We start from the raw sequence: 17,543 nt of genomic DNA, 5'->3' as shown, positions 1-17,543 counted from the left end.
AGTAATTTATTTTAAACCCCTGCGGCGATGGGCGGTCTCTTGCGGGGATCAGCGTCATTTCCTGCTGAAGCCCGCACTGTCTCCTGGGATCTCGTTGAAGTAATCCCAGGAGACATTGTGGCTAATGCACCCGACATCTCGCGAGATTTCGGGTGCTACAGCCGACATCTCGCGTGATTTGGGTTATTACAGCCGAGATCTCGCGAGGAGATCTTATACACATGATGTGGAGGTGCCCAAAGCTCTTTCGATATTGGGAAGGAATAGTAGAAATTATAAATAAAACTTTTGGGACCAAGCTGGACCTAGACCCCAAGATTTGTATCTTGGGATATAGGAAAATAACGGGGGAACCAAAAAATACCACGCTGGCAGTTATACGGTGTTTATTTCAAGCGCGGAAATTGATCGCGAAGAAATGGCAGTCTGATAGAGCGCCTCTTTTGAGTGAATGGACCCAAGTTATTAATGATCTAATTTGGAAAGAGAAAACTGTATATATACGCAGGGGAAACCTCAGAAGGTTTGAGAAAATATGGAGACCATGGCTGAATGAAATAGGGCACCCACCTGATTAATAAAAAAATGGATAAAAAATAGGGTAATATAAAATCTATAGAGGGTAAAATTTAGGAGTTGGTGTTCAACCTGGAGGGAGGGGGGGTCGGGTTGGGGGGGGGGAGGGAAGGGAGGAGGGAGTGATAAAATGCTGGGTGAATGAAAACAGAAAATGCTAAAACACCCCAACAAAAGAAATATCCTTGATACTGTTCTGTATATAATTTGTTTTTATTTTATGTAATTTATATTCTTATTCTCCCCGCATGAAGTAAAATAAATAAAAAGAATCTAAGTATTAAATGAAAATAAGGAAGAAGAGGGGGGGAAAGGAAAAAAAAAAAAAAAAAAGGAGAGAGAAAAATGCAGATGATGGTTCAGCAGCCTAGATACCCTCACACAAGTGGTGATAATAAACTGGTTATTAATATTGGGCATCCGGGCCATGGCCACCGCTGTAATCAGTATAATCCTCTGGCTGATCTCTGATGCAAAAAAAAAAAAAAAAAGTTGTTGTTAATATTTATTTTTGTAACCTAATTCTACATAAATCATTTACTGAGATAATTTATTAGGGTCTGTTTGGGGGCGGGGATTGGGGTAGAGGCATGATTGGGGTTGGGTGGGGCAACTGATGGTGAGTAACCCTTAAGGCCTGGCTAGTAGCTCAGGACTTGAAATTTTGAGCCCTGTGGTAGAGCACATTCTGCAAATTTATGAAAGGGGGCAGAATCCACAGACAGAAAGACAAGAGTTGTAAAGCCAGCAATTTGGACAAGCTGGAATTTACACGCTGGGCATATGGGTGGCAGTGGCTGTATTTTTTTTTTTGCTGCAGCAGCTGAGACAGAGAAATGTACCTGCTATACTCTACAACTGGTATGTGCTGCTGGTGTGCTGCTGGCAGACGTGCTGCAAGGACTTGTGACACCCTTCGCTATACCATTATCCCTGTCAGTGGAGGCTGCTGAGAGGTCATGAAATATAGCGGGGGTAGATCTAAAAGGTGAGGCATGAGGAGGAGCTAAATTGCCTCCCTTTTGTGTGGCTTTCAGTTATGAGTGGTGGGAGGTTAAATGCCTTGTTAAACACGTGGTACCCAAATGGCTGGTGTTTTTGCCATGCTTGATCTGCTTTAGGCATGGTTTGTGAATTGCAACAGTTTGATTGGCTGCTAAAAAAGGCCCAGGCAGCTGAGCTGTGGGAAGTGGGCCAGGAGATAACAATTTGATGGAATAGGGTGGCTGCTCTCTACTCTTCCATGATGGCTGCCTTGTTGAGGTTGTGCCTTACCCTCACTTTCCTCCTCTGCTCTATCTGACACTCTAGTCACGACAGTGAATTCATCATCATCATCCCCTTCATCCTCATCATCACTGGAGCCAACTTGGCAATATGCTTTGGCAGGGGGAACATGACTGAGAATTTGTTTACCAGTGTTGTCCCCTCTCTGTAGGCTCATGTTTCTACTTAACTCAACCTCAGAACCAACATCAAAATCAAATAATGTCTGTGCAACGTCAAGGAGACAGTGGTTGATGCTGTGTTCCAATAACTCAGCTTACTCCTACGTGCATGATGCTGGGTTTATGGCAGGAGTAGCTGTGGACAAGGAGGCAGAACAAGCCACTCTGGCAACTGGGGTGAACTGGGCTTTATGGAAGGGGAAAGGGCCAAGGAAAGAAAAAACAAAAAAAAAATGGCTCTAGAAGGTTCTGAGTGAAGCGTCAAATGAGAGCATGGACAGGACATGTTGACCTGGAGGTTCTGGTTTGTGGAGAGTGGGACCTTTGATTCTCCATTGTTGCCTACCTCTCTAAATAGGAAGACTTCAGCACCTCTGAGAGGATGGCGGCTCGATTGATCAGCTTCAGCTGCCGACATCGCTGGACCCTGGGACAGGAAAGTGTCCATTTATTAAAAGTCAGCAGCTGCAGTACTTGTAGCTGCTGGCTTTTAATATATTTCTTTTTAGGCTCACATCATACAAGAATCAATCTTCAAGAATATATAACACACAAAGTACAGTACTCAGGCATGCATAACACACAGGCATCAGGAGTACTTCATGTGCAGTACTGAGTGAGGAGTGTGTATAACACAGGGTGCAGACATAAAATGTGTAAAAGGGACAGTACTTACATTTAATGCAAAGTGCCCCTTTTTGTGAGGATTATGCAACATATAGCTCTGTGTACAGAGTGCGGTAATCAGGAATATGAAACATAGAGCCCAGCACACAGAGTGCAGTGATAAAGAGTGTCATTTGCGGTCCATTATACAGAGTACAGCATTTAGGAGTACTGCCCAGAGGCCATTAGTATTTAACATACTGTACGACTGTAAAGTATATGTAACATACAGCACAACATGCAGAAATCAGTAGTCCTGAGTATGCAATGTACAAAGTATGTTACAAAATTCTCACCGCTGCACCCCGCATGCTGTGCCATACATTGCATACTCTTGGTCACTCACTAAACTCTGTATGCTTTACTATTCACCAGAAAATTTCCCTGGTCCTCCCCAAGTGAAAAACTCCCTCACCTCAAGTATCCCCTTTCAAAAGTAACCATCAAATGGTCACCTCTACACCTCTTTTCTTACCCCTACCCCTTCCCCCACCTCTTTCAAAAGCTCCCTCACCTCTTTAGGAAAATCTTACAGCGGAGCAGCCAGTGTTCTGGTATATAGAGTCCGGCCATCGGATACTGTCTGCCCCGTACTGCGCAGGCACAGGGCTGGAGCAGAAGGAGCTTCAGAAAATCTCGGAAGATGCAAGGCGCCTGTGCTGTGCGTCGAGGTGGTAGCCCCACCATCCAAGTGGACATAGGGCTGCTGATATTAGAGGGCCCCTCGTGGGCTTGCTTCGCTCGCCATGCTTTGGGCACAGCCTTGCTGCGCTTGGCTCTTTTTATTCTAACTCTATGTCCACTTGGATGGTGGGGCTAGAACCTGGACTCACGGCGCAGGCACCGTTCATCTTTGGCTATTTTCGGAATCTGTGTGTGCTGTGTCCTGCGCATGTGCAGTACACAGTGGACACTGTCCAATGGGGGACACAATATGATAGGACACCGGCACCGATCCATATGATATATGCAGGCTTTTTTTTACTCAGGATAGTACAGTGTAATTGGAGAGCTCCACCTATCAGCCCTATAGCACAGATCTGGGGACAAGTTTCAGAGCTCCTTATTCGGCATAATGCCACATATTTGAGTGGCGGCGGCAGGTGGGAACAGAAGCTGCCTCAAATCACCACACCTAAAAATGCAGCTCTAGGACCTGAGGCACCCATCAACAAATGTGGAACATGTGCCCAGGGTGTCAGTGCTAGTAAACAGAATCTGGTAGTGGAAGTGAGTTGTGCAGAAAACCTACTCCATCAGCTTCTGTTGTGAAGTGACAAACCAGAGAGCAAAGGGCTTCTGGAGGTGTCTGAACAGAGTTCCGCCACATTCCGGCTGAAAAGAAGCCCTGTCAACGATGAATACATTTACAAATTATTCTGTTTTCTTACACAAGATGTGAAGGCCATCTAAGAAGATATATATCTATTTGAGTTAGATTTGCCTATTACATGAAACTCTTGTGTGGCTCATTCTATTAAAGATCAGGCCATCTAGATGAGTGATTCTCAACCTTAAGGAGACCAGGGCTCAGTAAAATCTTTTAAAATCTTCCATGGCTCAACATGGTTGGGATAGATGGGTAGATAACAATCAATCCATTGTTGACTCCCATTTGAAACCTTTCTTTCTCTATCCATAACAAGCAAAAACTTGACTGTAGATACTGTAGATACATGGTAAATAAATATCATATTATCATACAAAGTTATAGAACGGATCCATTGAAACTTAATAAAAGAAAAATAGCACACAATTGCAGTTGCATTCCAGAGCATCAAATTCTTGTTTTATGTTTCCCCAAAAATAAACAATGATATCTGATTGGATTCTATTAGTTAAAACCCAGTTTTTTTACTTTACATTTTGAATATAATGTTAAGTCCCTGGAGCAGACATTTTTTGTACAGTGACTTGTCACATGAAAGTGAACATCAATTCAAACTGGGTACTAATGAATGAAGAGCAATAACTGGGGCAGCATTGAGCCTTCCAGATAGTAGAGAAAGGTTTTCAGAATGCATGCAATGCGCAGCTCCAAGGGAATTGAGTGCAGCTCCAAGGGCTGCACATGCAACATCTCAGTAGCAGATTGCATGCTTCCCTGCCAACCTACCATGTGTGCTGCAGTTCATCTGAACCTGGTGGCCACAGAAGGCTTCTGTGGACGTTCAGTAAAGCTTTGTGCTGATCAACAAGCTTTAACTCCCACCATTTACACCCAACATAAATCCGACAGGCTGTGTACCCAAATAGATCGGTGAATCGACCAGGTCACAATCAGACTGCCCATAGATGGGTGGAATATCGGTTGATCCCCAATGAACTGTCTGAATTTCAATCCATGCATGGCCGGCCTTACTTTAAAGATTGTTACTCTCAATAGAAATGTGTGCATAAATAGTCAATCAACGTGCTATTATATATCTTATAACAGAAAAATACAGGTAAATTGCTTTACACTTGAAATATGGCACAGTATGTTCTTTTAAGTAAAAGCACACAAAGAGACCTCTACTTAGAAAAAATAAAATAAAATTGTCACTAAACAATTATCAAATGGAAGAAATAAAATAAGTAAAAGTGGCACATGGGTGTGTGTTAATCCAGCACTCAGATCTTATTGTTTTAACCAGCTGTACACTTATACCAGCTTAAGCCGTATTTCCATAAAATACATACACTGTACATGACATCACACATTTACCAGCTGTTGTCCTTCGACTAATGTGTTTAGTTGTTTCACTTAGTTTAACATGGCACACATTGCATTTAACGCAGGCTGTCCCTAAAGGAATCTTCTTATTTTCCCTCTGTCACATACTGTTTGGGGTTTGATACCAGATATGTAATCATTCATCCAAATGTGAAAGTAAGGATGCAGGCCATGGACACCCAGGGGAAGTTCCAATATGTCCACTAAAGCAAAAATAAATTAACATCGACGTCTTGAATAATAATAGTTCTTTTGGGTATCCAGTTCAATGACAATAGGGGCCTTTTTATGTTTTCATGCAGCATACAAATTGAAAGTATATTTCTTAACATGTTTTTCACATATAGACAGTGTAATTTGCAGTATGCAACACAAATATAACAGTGATCCTTTTGACGGTAAAAGTTTAGCCTACGCAACCAACTTACCAAGCTTGTCATTATGGTGATGGCGACATTATTACTTTCATTACAAAGTCAATGACTGTCTGCATTATTTTTCTCTTGTATTCACTAAAAAAAATTGATACACATTGGAACATTTACATTATCATTTTAGGCTGAAAAATGTTTGTGCTATAATTTATGAATTATGGATGCATGGTTGGCCACTGGAGTATAAAAGAATGACTTTTATGACTTTGCCCATTATTCCTAGGGGAAAAAAAGCCTTTGCTTTTCTCTGTTCACAATAAAAATATGTTTTAGATGTAGTATCTTCAGTTTTAAAAAGCTAAAGGTTTACCCCTCGTTATAATCTAACTGCTTATTTTATAAAAGTAATTTTTAATAAGCCTGTATTTTTTCCCATCTCTGTTTTTTTATTCCCTTCACTTCCCGATTGGTATGTTATGGACATTTTTAAATCAATCACTTTCCTGTGCAATGTACACAGATAATGGCTGGAGGGAGAAGCCACCATCCTGCCTTAGTACCCTCTTAAAAACCATCAGGAGTGAGCTTGCTCCTGGGAGGAGTTATGAAAAACATCAAAATGCTAAGATGGCAGGGCTAAAAAGCTGAAGAAGTCTTTTACACTTCAGATAGTATGAGAGGTTATACGGGCAAATTGCTCATAAACCAAATCTCAGATTTGTAAAAGTATTTTTCTTAAAAGTGCTTCTTATTTATTTTACAGCATTGATTGTGCTTATATTGTTTTACATATATAGTGAAGGTGTTGCTTTAGAAAATATAATTATTTGAATGTCCAAAAGCCTGGCCATAGTTAAGCTTTAGGCTTCAATAAAGTGGTTGAGCAGCAGAACTGTGACAAGTTGCTACTGTAGGACATGGAATCCAGCCCATGGTGTTTTCTATGTGCTACAAAACACCTGAGACCACCCACATTGTGTAATTGTGTACATTTTGGACACAGAAATAAGTTGCATACACATAGACATATTCTCAGGGATGTGTTATTTCTACATCTGATGAGAAATATAAAAATAAAAGCCATATGAGCAAAGTATGTAAGCTATGGTAATTTCTACTCCAACTAAGTTATAGTATATAAATGTATATGTAGTAAGCAAAAAGCAAATAAAGGTGGGTATTTGACTGTTTTTAAAGAGTGATGCTATGCATATGCATAAATATGCTGTGTCTTTTTAATTGTAGATCTTCCAAAGACACTGTAACCCTGATATAACCTTTCATAGACCCCTTATAATTGTGTTAAATACAATAAATAAATACATAAATAAATAAATAACATTTTTAAATTAATAATATAACCTTTTATTTTAACTCTTATGTCAAAAATAAAATATTCCTACACCCAACCAATCCCAATAAGTTAACTTAACATCACCCTCTAGAGTTCGAATTTAAATAGGGCAAGTTCAAACAAATATTTCAGGGCAAGTTAATAGCAAATATAAAGGAATTCAGAATGCAGGGCTAGGTTTTTTCAAGCTGAAAAAAAAACAAAAACTCAGGGCCAGTGTGTTCTGGAGCAGCAGCGTTACAGCTGTAAAAATGACTGACACAGCTAAATGCGTGTTAATGCTGTATACAGAGTTAAGCCACATCAAGCGTTTTTAAGCTGTAGTAATTAGATTTGGTTGAGGAAAATAGAAGAGGGCAGAGAAACACTGCTAAGCATTAACGCTGCTAAATGTGCATTAACGCCAATGCAAAACACTTTCAAAAGCACATGTTTACAGCTGCTTTTTCCTTTGCAGCTCATTTTTTTAATGCTCTATGTGCATGAGGCCTAAAATTCAGTATCTTAGCCATTTATTAAACACATTCCACTGAGTCATTTAGAACTCCTGAGGATTATTATGACACATTTTCACATACAGTATGCAAACTTCAGTTGCAAACAATGCCTGTGGTGATGTTAAAGAGACCAACTCTTAACTGAGTTTGCTATATGGACCATGAATGCATTTAAAGGAGGTGAGAATCTTCAAAGCTGAGATCCTCCATATCAATAATTATTACGTTATTCCGACAACGGATTTGGTTGCCAGAATGTCCGACCGTGTGTACAAGGGCTAACAGAAAAAGTCAATGGGCATAACTATTCACCCCCCTAAAGTCAATACTTTGTAGAGCCACCTTTTGCAGCTATCACAGCTCCAGGTTGCTTTGGATAAGTCTGTATAAGCTTGCCACATCTTACCATTGGGATTTTTGCCCATTTCTCCTTGAAAAACTTCTCCAGCTGGATGGTTTGCACTTGTGAACAGCAATCTTTAAGTCTGACTACAGATTTTCTATTGGATTGAGGTCTGGGCTTTGACTAGGCCATTCCAACACATTTACATGTTCCCCTTAAACCACTCAAGTGTTGCTTTAGCAGTGTGTTGGGGTCTTTGTCCAGCTGGAAGGTGAACTTCCATCCTAGCCACAAATCACACATAGAGTGGTACAGATTTTGCTCAAAAACATCCCTGTATTTAGCACCATTCATCTTCCCACAACTCTGACCAGTTTCCCAGTCTCAACTGCTGAATAACATCCCCACAGCATGATGCTGCCAACACCATGTTATAGTGTGGGTATGGTGTTCCTTGGGTGATGTGATGCGTTGGGTTTGCACCAGGCGTAGCATTTTCTTTGATGGCCAAAAAGAAAAATTTTTCTCATCAGACCAGAGCACCTTCCTACATACATTTTGGGAGTCTCCCACATGCCTTTTAGTAAACTCAAAACGTGCCATTTTGTTTTTTTGCTGAAAGTAATGGCTTTCTTCTGACCACTCTGCCATAAAGTCCATCTCTATGGAGCCTACGGCTTATTGTTGTCCTGTGTACAGCTACTCTAGTCTCTGCTGTGGAACTCTGCAACTCCTCCATGGTTACGTTAGGTCTCTGTGCTGCCTCTCTGATTAATGCCCTCCTTGCCTGGTCTGTGAGTTTTGCTGTCTCTTGGCAGGTTTGCTGGTGTGCCAAGTTCTTTCCATTTGGTTATGATAGATTTGATGGTGCTCCTAAGATTTGGATATTTTTTATAACCTAACCCTGACTTCTTAACAACATTTTTCTCTTACTTTGGAGAGTTGCTTGGTCTTCATGGCAGTGTTTTGGTTAGTGGTGCCTCTTGCTTAGGTGTTGCAGCCTCTGTTTTTTTTAAAAAAAAGGTGTGTATATGTAATGACAGATCTTGTGACACTTATATTGCACACAGGTGGACATAATTTCACTATTAATGTAACTTTTGAAGGTAATTTGTTGCACCAGAGCTTTTTATGCGCTTCATAACAAAGGAGGTGAATACATTCGTGTCAGGGCTAGGCTCAGTCCTTCCGTCCCAGAGCTGGCCACTCAGCTGTCGGGCTCATTGCCAGCTCCTATCTCTCCACAAGTATTAAGCTGTTAATGATATCCTGCTAGTCACTCCTGCCTACTTAAACTGTTCAGCCCTGTGGATCTCTGCTTTCGCCTTGGTCAACATCACAGAATCTCCTGCAATCCTGTTCAAGACTTGATTTACTGACATCCCTTTTGGCTCCAGATCTTGCTTCCACTACATTGATCCCTGACTTTAGGCTTGGCTGACTATCCCTTACTTTTATTATTAAACAAGTGTGATTTAACTGTACTTCTGTCTCTGTTTCAATTTTACATTTCTGAAAAATAGTTTTATGTATATATTTTTCTAATTTACTTCTCCAACTTAGACTATTGTGTTCTGATCCATCACATATAATTCAGATTAAAAAAAACCCATTGAACTAAAGGCTGTAATGTAACAAAATAGGTAAAAAGCCTAGGGGGTGTATACTTTTGCAAGGCACTGTTAACACACACACTAAAGCAGGAAGCAATGTACATTGGCATGGAAGTGAATCTGTACACAGGAAGTAGGTGTGTGTTTTGAGGCCAAATCATTTAGACATACACACATGACCTACAAAAACACCACCCCATGTAAAAATAAATCAAAAATGATCTTATTTTGCATCTCTTCCTCAGAGAATAGTGAGCAGGGCATGGTGGTGGGAAGAAATTAGCAGCAGTACAAGCAACTTCCTGGAGAGGCGTGATGTCATTCCTGTGTGCTGGCCACCGCTTCCGGGAACCAGATATGCGCCACAGGTACATACCTCCGTGCACACAGCAATTACGCATCTCACATACACAGTGGCCACGCATCTAGATGCATTTGGGGCATCTAGACCTAGGAACCAAATTTTTATGAAAATTAATAGTAAAGCAGATGAAGATTTCTAGGACTGGACTAACAAATGGACTAACAAATGCACCTCTACTGATGGCACATGGTTTTCGTAAATCAGCCCCAGTGTGTTTAATAATGTAAAGTAATCCTATTGATTTCTAAATAATAACAGATAGTGGAAAAACAATGAAAATGCAAACAATATTAATCTTCAGTGTATAAATAAATGAGAACTGTGACACAACTTTCCCTTAAAATAAACATAGTAGTAGCACCAATTATTCCATAATATAAATTCCCCAAAAAAGTTCAGTTAACCTGCTGCCGCCTGCTCTATAGCCTAATGATACACTTTTGGTGGTTGCTACCGCCTGTCAAACACAACCCATTCAAGTAAATACTAAAGGAAAAGGATTGGTAAATGTGTATGAGGCCAGTCTGTCGAATCTAATTATAACAGCAGAAAAAAGAGAAAAACCTAGTGCCGAATAGACATGTGGTTCCCCTCAGGATTTTAGTAGACAGACCAGTTAAGTATAAAAAAGGTAAGTTTATTATAGATACAAATAATTTTCATCATAAAATACATAAATATACATAGTACCCCATAATGACCATCTGTATGTAGAGCAAGCTGCACTTTCAAGATGAGGTGTACTAGCAAGATGGCATACTGGCGATGACACCTAACATGTTTGGGTCCTCAATAGTCCTTCTTCAGAGGCTTTAATGTCATTTGAGTCAAAATGATTCTATAAAAGTATATACATAGCAAATAAATTAATGAAAATAGTAACAATATATAATAACATTTGAATAAAAACATGTCTCTGTCACATAGCTGGCAAAATGTTCGCTATACTTACAAAATGCAATAAACAGTGGTATATCAACCAGAAATATGATGGTGAATGTTCCCCAGGTCCAGCAGTGCGGCCAATGAGAACCCATTGGTGGAATGTGAGGGAGGCAGATGGGGGGGAAGGGACACCAGCAAATGCCAAGACTACAAGGACCCCAAAGGCTCTGAAACAAAAAGTTCCTGCCAAAGAATGGCCAGTGGCCTCGAAGGTAAAGGATGAAAGAATAATGTAGTTAAATGCTCATTTGTATGTATGAGAGCAAAAACAAAAAAGGAAAATGGTTTACCAAAATAGTAAGGTATTGCCACAATGGTGGGGTATCATGCATTATGATTAAATATATATAAATATGTATGCTTCAAAAGATGTGCTATTGTTCTGGTCACACCCAAACACAATCGATGACGTGTAGGGGGAACCCAAACAAAAGACTGGTTTGCCTTTATAGGGTGTCAGAAAATAGTAATAAAAATGAACGGCATTGTATACCTCAGTTTGTATTGGCATCTAGGTATGGTACATCCTCCCAGCAGCTCCATGTTGTCAGGAATGAAGCATGGAGTGCTGGAAGATATACCCATGTAAGGCCATGAATTGCTCCAATCGCGAGCTGAACGTTTGGAAGCAGCTGGTCCACATTGGAACGACAGCAGCCCAATATGATGACGCCAAGTGTCTGTCATGGGATCCCTCAGCACGGTGGCATGCGGCGCAAGACCAACAGGGGCAGAGTTACGTTCCACGTCATCATGCCAAGAGCACATGCATGCAGTCACTGTCTGTATCTCATGGTGAGACACAAACAGGAAGAGAGCCAATGGCGACCCATGGCTCCTATGGCCAAAGTATTCCAAAGTGACCCCTGGAGTGGGGTCAACAGGGGACCCACTAGCGCTGGGAAGTAAAGCATCAACCCCCCCTCAGGTGTCATGTGGGGATCATGGAAGCATCAGCAAGACCTGTGGGTTAGACCAAAAACATGAAACAATAGCCTATGGAAAATTGTATAAATATGAACAATCATGTAGTACTGAAAAACCTGCACAATATATGAAAAATATAATCAAAGGCATAAATAGGATTAATAAGATAAACATACAACGGATCCAAGCAAAAAACATGAGATTTGTAGAAAATTATATGCAAATTGAGCTTAGGGGAGAAGAAATGAGAAGGAAAAAAGGTTGAAAAGTTGTTCCAAATCCTTCAAATCAATAACTGTGTGCAAATATATGTGTCTCATATCTCTCCATTTGTGCATTAAAGATCCAGTTCACAAACCCCTGACTGGTATTCCAACAATCAAAAACAGGAAGAAGAACTGGACAGCTGCGCCTGTCTGTTCCTGCTGTGGCTTGTATTGTTGTTCACAAGAATTTTTGAATAAAAGGCAAAAAAACATTATTTGAGTGCAGCTGTCCAGATCTTCTTCCTGTTTTTGATTGCTATGGGCTTCCAAGCTGGATAAGAAGGTTTTCTACTGTTGCTTGACCTACCTGGAGCAGTGATATCTCTCTCTCTGGAATCCCAACAAGTATGGTTTAAGATTAAAGGCCTTGTTGAGGCCTGGTTTCTGGGTCACTTTAAGATGGAAGATCCATCTTAATTCATGTTGCAAAAGCAGTTTATTAGAGTCCCCCCTGCGTGGATCGGCATCTATATGACACAGTGCAAGGAACTTCACAACAGGAATGGAGTCCCCATGCACTGGATGACTATGTCTCCCATGGGGTAGGTCAGGATCGTTTTTGGTGATACTCACTATGTGCTTATAGATTCTATGTAAAAATTCTAGTTTGGTTTTACCCACATAGTAACAACTGCACTAGCATGACAGTAGATATACTAAGCCAGGAGTGCAGCAATTTACAAAATGTTGGGGTTAAAAAAAGTCACAATTAGGCAATGTGATATGTTTGTGCGTGTCCGTGTATTGCCAGTAATTACAATGGCCACAGCGAAAGGTTCCCATAATTTTGTTGGTCTTTGGTATGGCTCCCTTATATTCGCTGTAAACAAGTTTATCTCATAGGGAAGGGGCCCTTTTGTATGTAATCTGGGGCTGCTCGGAAGCAAAAGGTCTCAGAGTGGCAGCCATGTTCAAACGTTGCTAATATTTCTGTAGGTTTACACTGATCTGTTTGTGTTGATGGCAAAATCTTGTTACAACTCTGGTGGTGGTATTATCTTTTATTGTCCTGTGAGAAAAGTAAATGGTAGCTTTTTTTGCTTTTGCCTTTTTTATAAGCCTTTTTAAGAATACTGTTTTGATATTCCCTTTCACGTAATCTCATGCTGCGTACACACGATTGATATGTCCGACAGAAAATGTCAGACGGGAGCTTTTCATCGTGTATTCCAATCGTGTGTATGCCCCATCTGACTTTTTATGTTGAAAATTCTGGCGGACCTAGAAATGGAACATGTTTTTAAATATTTCCGATGGTACCAATTACTACTGGTAAAACCGCTAGTCTGTATGCTGTTCCGACAGACCAAAAACGACACATGCTCTGAAGCAAGTACGAGACGGAAGCGCTCGGTGTGGTAAAACTAGCATCCGCAATGGAGCTAGCACATTCCTCATGTAGCAAATTCTATGATCTTTTAATACAGCACATTCTTTTCTTCTTTATAATGCTAGAAGAATTACTTTTTTTTTTTTTAAATGTGTGTTTATTGAAAAATGTTTGCAAAACATAAAGAAAGCAAATACGATACATACAATCATTACTGTCATCATTTTCACAGCACAGGAATCATCCTTGAATAAGATTCATGTTACAGAAAAATAAAAAGGCATAAAAAGGCATGCAAAGATAACAAAAAAAAAAGGGGAAGGGGGGAGGTACACCATGGATCTAGATACGGTAACTGCATAGTGAAAAAATAAACATGTAAAAAGTAGGCATTATAAACTCTAGGGTGTAACTGCAGTAAGTTTCCCAAGGGGGACATCCGGTAGCAGGTCAGGATATGGATTCCGGATTAAATGAGGAGTTGTCCCAGGAATCCCATATCTTTGAGAATTGAGGCATGGAGTCCTGGACCACTGCTGTCATATGCTCCATTCTGCGTATCTGCGCAATGGTTGAAACCAATTGGGTTTGTGTAGGAGGAGCAGAAGTTAACCAGTGGGTAGGTATTACTCTCTTGGCAGCTAAAAGAATAAATTACATAAGCTTCTTGACACGTTTAGGTATACCCGGGACCGGGAGGCCCAACAAGTAGTGTGCTGGGTTCATCGGAAAATCCATCTCCAACACTGATTGGAGCAGTGATTGAACCGAGGACCAGAAAGGTATAATTAACGGACATTCCCAAAAGATGTGATGCGTGCCCACATCCCGCAGGCATCTCCAGCATAGCCGGGATAATGAGGGGTCAAACTTATGTAAAACTTCAGGGGTTTTGTACCAAAACATCAATACCTTATAAGCTGTCTCTCTCTGCTCCATGCACTGGGAGGCCCTAGGAATGGAAGTCCAGATTTCCTTCCATTGAGGGAGAGATAAAGGAGTAGGTAGAGTCTTGGCCCATTTCCACATGTAGAATGAAGTTGTTTTGCTGCTCATATTCACACAGAGTTCTTTCAAACTTATTTCTTCATTATTTCTCTAGCTCTCATGAATAATATTGTATTTTTTAAAATCCCGATCTCCATAATAATGTTTACAATTATTTTTTATAGTCATCTTTTAGTTTTTTTTATTTCATCAAGATCACCTTTTTTGTATTATTGAAAAATTATTTTCTAGTGATCTCCATATATAATTTATTTTTGTATGTCAATTTACCACAATAACATTATTATCTTGTATTTTTTATTAACCTCAAGGAGGTTGGTGTCCCTTGTTAATTTGACATTGTCTTTTAGAAATGTACCTGCCTACTCACAAACAAACTGTGCTATTTGAATAAAAACACATAAGCAAGTATTTTCAGAAAATAAAATCTCCATTTATTCTGGGTAACAAAATAAAGAGGGAGGAAACTCTGGAGAAACTTTTGGAATTTGCAAAGCCTTTTGGACCCCAGGGCACACATCAAGTCTGTGGAAAAGAAAATTGGTAGCTCGAGGAGTCCATATAATTTGGAGCACAATCTGGCCCATAAATCCCAGAGTTTAGGACCAGCAGCAGATGACATATCTGTCCTCAGGCTGTGGTACTACACCAGCCTGCATCTTCTGTCACACCAGACTGAACCCAGGTTATCACTTTCTTCTCATTGTTGCAGCCTTTCCTCCACGCTTCCCTGCACCCTTCCCTGCAGCCTTCCTGTGCCTCTGGGGGTGGACATGTGGCAGGAGGAGGAGGAGGATGGGCGAGCTCATATACGTGGCTGTTCTCAGTCAGCTGGCCCCTCAACCCCTTCTGAAGGGCCTCACCAATAATTCCCTCAGAGAGGAGGCATTGGCCCTCCTCCAATTTAAGCAGTCTAGTTGCTAGATAGCAGCCATAGGCCTCTTCAGCGTCGGGGTGGCTCCTGAGGACATCGCTTGCTTCCCTAATGAGGCCCAGTGCTGCCTCTTCCCTCATCATCCCCTTCCTGGGCCTTTTGGTTGTAAGGCAGAGGGGAGGCACCTGGGATTGGGTGAGGCTCCTACTGAGCCACTCACCTCCTGGCTAACACTGGGCCTGCCCTCCTCCTGGCTGCCACTGGGCACAACCACCTCCTGGCTGCCACTTTCCAGACCCTCCTCCTGGCTGAGCTTATCCTGTGTATAAAAAAGGGACACAGTTTTAGTTTTTGGTTCATCATTCACACACAATTTTCAGCTCATGACTTGCATATTGAATGTTAATAAATAGAAAAGACTTATCATTCAAACCACAGCATTTTTCATTCTTGTGCAAAACATTTTTGCCCCCTACTGTCTATTGATATGTATACATCACTTTTTTTAATCATCAATTTGTTAGCAATTATAACATCTAGTTTGCATCATTAATATTAGGACAATAAATATGTCTAAAAATAATATACTTGGCTCCAGCTGGGCACATCCACTTCTTCCAGGATGGAAGGCCCAGGTTGTTCCTCGTCAGCCTCTGCTGGGGTTGAGGGAAGGGTGAAGGGGAGGCTGCAGGGAAGGGTAGAAAGAGATTCCCTGGCTTCAGTCTGATCATCCAGAAACCGCAGTTTGTTGAAGTACCACAGCCTGGGGAAATACACTTGTGCTACTGATGCTCCTGATCTGAGTGATTTCTGGATCTTATTATGCTCCTTCTTATACATGTTCCTCAAGATCCCAATTTTCTTTTCCAATAACACGATGGTTGCATTGGGGACCCGAGTCTTCACAAATTCTAGAAGTTTCTCCAGCGTTGACCTCCTAGTTTGTTTATTATAATATAAGCTGTTTTTCACCTCCCACAAATTCCTCATCTCCCTGTACTTGTTAATGAAACTGGCCATAAATTCTGGATCTTTAAAGTGATAGTGATTCATACTTTCTGTAAGACAATGCACAAGACAAAAACACTAACTTCAGCCTAAACTCTCATAATCTTATCCCAATATAGGCTTCAATCTTGAAGCAGTATAGGCCACTGATGTATTAAAGTTAAGATTTTACCTTCGTTAGAACGTTCATCCTCCTTCCTCATCACATCGAGCGTACGTACGACACACACGTGTTACTTTTTATACACTGTGCATGTGTTGCCCGCATGCACACATGTGTGTCACATCCGTAGCTCTGAGGGGCTCATGCTGAGACCTTTAGCCCTTCATTCGGAGGATGAGGTCAGTGACAGGGCTGGGGGTGGATGAGTGCCAGGGGGGTTGGAGAGAGAGGAGTGGAGTGGGAGAGAGAGGGGGATGGGAGAGAGAGGGGGTGTGAGAGAGAGGGGGGTTGGGAGAGTGAGAGAGGGGGTTGGAGAGAGAGAGAGGGGTGGAGGAGAGAGAGGGGGTTGGGAGAGTGAGATGGGGGTGAGAGAGAGAGAAGGGGTGGGAGGGGGAGAGAGAGAGGGGTGGGAGATAGAGAGAGAGAGGGGGGTGGGAGGGAGAAAAAGAGGGGGTGGGAGAGAGGGAAAGAGGGGGTGGGAGAGAGAGAGGGGGTGGGTGAGAGAGAGAGGGGGTGGGAGAGAGAGAACTGGGGTGGGAGAGAGAGAACTGGAGTGGGAGAGAGAGGGAGTTGGGAGAGAGAGATAGGGGTGGGTGAGAGGGGGGTGGGAGATAGCGAGAGAGAGGAATGGGAGGGAGAGGTAGAGGGGGTGGGAGAGAGGGAGAGAGGGGTGGGAGAGAGGGGTGGGAGAGAGAGAGGGGGTGGGTGAGAGAGAGGGGGTGGAGGAGAGAAAGGAGTGTGAGAGAGAGAGGGGGGTGTGAGAGAGAGGGGGTGTGAGAGAGAGAGGGGGTTGGGAGAGTGAGAGAGGGGGTGGGAGAGAGAGAGGGGTGGGAGAGAGAAAGAGAGGGGTGGGAGGGGGAGAGAGAGAGGGGGGAGATAGAGAAAGAGGGCAGTGGAAGGGAGAGAGAGAAGGGGAGAGAGAGAAGGGGAGAGAGAGAAGGGGAGAGAGAGAGAGGGGGTGGGAGAGAGAGGGAGAGGGGTGGGAAAGAGAGGCAAGGTAGGAGAGAGAGAGAGGGGATGGGAGAGAGAGAGAGAGGGGGGGTGGAGGAGAGAAAGACAGTGAGTAAAATT

This window comes from Lithobates pipiens, unplaced genomic scaffold (genome assembly GCF_037356315.1).
Source record: "Lithobates pipiens isolate NorthernLeopardFrog02 unplaced genomic scaffold, aLitPip1_a1.2 Scaffold_22, whole genome shotgun sequence".
NCBI classification, from domain to species: domain Eukaryota; kingdom Metazoa; phylum Chordata; class Amphibia; order Anura; family Ranidae; genus Lithobates; species Lithobates pipiens.
Note: the sequence above shows the minus strand (reverse complement) of the source record.